Source organism: Stegostoma tigrinum, unplaced genomic scaffold (assembly GCF_030684315.1).
Source record: "Stegostoma tigrinum isolate sSteTig4 unplaced genomic scaffold, sSteTig4.hap1 scaffold_148, whole genome shotgun sequence".
NCBI lineage: Eukaryota > Metazoa > Chordata > Chondrichthyes > Orectolobiformes > Stegostomatidae > Stegostoma > Stegostoma tigrinum.
The window spans coordinates 229,525-231,798 of NW_026728091.1; positions in this window are offsets into that span (position 1 = coordinate 229,525).

Consider the following 2,274-nt stretch of genomic DNA (forward strand, 5'->3'; position numbering starts at 1 on the left):
ACAATGATGCCACCCGAAGGTTGCAGGAACAGCAACTCATATTCCGCCTGGGAACCCTGCAGCCATATGGTATCAATGTGGACTTCACCAGTTTCAAAATCTCCCCTTCCCCTACTGCATCCCTAAACCAGCCCAGTTCATCCCCTCCCCCCACTGCACCACACAACCAGCCCAGCTCTTCCCCCCCCCACCCACTGCATCCCAAAACCAGTCCAACCTGTCTCTGCCTCCCTAACCGGTTCTTCCTCTCACCCATCCCTTCCTCCCACCCCAAGCCGCACCCCCAGCTACCTACTAACCTCATCCCACCTCCTTGACCTGTCCGTCTTCCCTGGACTGACCTATCCCCTCCCTACCTCCCCACCTACACTCTCTCCACCTATCTTCTTTTCTCTCCATCTTCGGTCCGCCTCCCCCTCTCTCCCTATTTATTCCAGTTCCCTCCCCTCATCCCCCTCTCTGATGAAGGGTCTAGGCCCGAAACGTCAGCTTTTGTGCTCCTGAGATGCTGCTTGGCCTGCTGTGTTCATCCAGCCTCACATTTTGTTATCTTGGAATCTCCAGCATCTGCAGTTCCCATTATCTCTGTTGTACTGAGAGCGGTTTCTGTGCCTTTTGGAACTGTGGGTTTTTCTGCATCCATCAGCTAGTAGGAATTGGTATTTGCATCTTAGCTAGAAAATGGATCGATAGCGTTACAGCGTTATTCAGGTGAAGGTGTCTCGCCAACCAAAGGCATTTATGAAGGTGTTGGCCAATTATCAATAACAGAGCAAACGTTTTGCTGGAACAGAAAAAGAAATTGCCAGGGAAATGCTGGAGGTGTGGCAGCATCAGAACAGAGAAAGAAGTTACAATTTCAAATTCAGTGGAAGTTACAATTTCAAATTCAGTGGCTCTTTGTCAGAAATGAAATTGTTTCAGTTTATTACAGTAGCTGTTCTGCTCCAGCTCGTATTTTGGTCAGAGCTTGATTTTTGACCCAGAATTCCACACGAGTCAGGATGCTGTTGATCTTCATTAGCACGATACCAAGCCACTTAGATATTTCACATTTTGAAAAGCATTGTCCATCCATACTCACCCTTTCTCTGGTCAACAGACTCAGAACGTTTACTCTGACTCTTCTTCACAGAGGCTGCCAAACCTGGTCAGCTTTTCCAGCAACTTGTTTTTGTTCCTGATTTATGGCATCTGCAGTTCTTTAGATTTTTGCGAAGGGTCACTGGACCTAAAATGTTAGCTCTGATTTGGTTTTCTTCTTCACAGATGCTGCCAGGCTTGCTGAACTATTCCAGCAACATTTTCTTTTTGTTCCTGATTTACAGCATCCACAGTTCCTCCAGTTTTTTAAAAAATTATTTTGCATTATATCTGTTCTCTATCTATCTTCTACCCTCCACACAGTTTCCATTTATGTTTACTGAGGATTTCCTATTACTACCAAGGACTGTGATCGAATCGGGGAGGTGGTTACATTCCAACGACATCGGAATCATCTCCCAACTGAGAAAGAGCTCGAAAATTAATCACAGTTTCTGAGGAGGCTAACAATTACAGACAAATTAAATGATTTAGGCCATTTTTAGGATGAGAGAACTGGAAAACACTGCCGATGGTTTTAATCTGAAAGACTAATCGTGAATTTGAGTGACAATCAGCAAATCAGGACACAGTCTGATGCAGCTCTCCCCCCACTCCAACAAGATCACCAGAGGAATGGGGAGGATTTTCTTTCATTAAACTGCGAGACAGGGACCACTGCAGGAGGTTGGAATCACTAGGAAGGGAGCAACGGGAAAAAAAGTATATGATTGGGTCAGTGAAAGAAGATCTCAGTGAGGTATTGAGGTACTCACTTTGAACTATCCCACTCCTCGGCATGGCTGCATTAAGGATCTGGAAGCTGTGAGATGGAGGTTTGCTCTGAACTGGGCAGGAATTCAGGTGTGAGTGACAGGCCTGTGGGGATATTGAGCCTGGGATTTCGAATTGGTGAGCGTTTCTGAACTGTCTGGCCCTGTATTGGTCGGGTTGATGGATTTCAGTTCTCTGCAAGTGTTAGATTTATTTCGTTCCCCATTTTTCTTGCCGTTTCTCCCATTCCCACTTACAGGATGCAGACTTGGGGTCTCTAGCGAATGAGGGACTATGGCCTACCTCAGCGTTGATTTGGGTGTGCAGGAAGTATTTGTTGGCAATGGCAGATCCTCCTCCCCAGAATGTCTGGCAGGGTAGAATCGAATCACTCTCCATCAGCAGGGAACCACACAG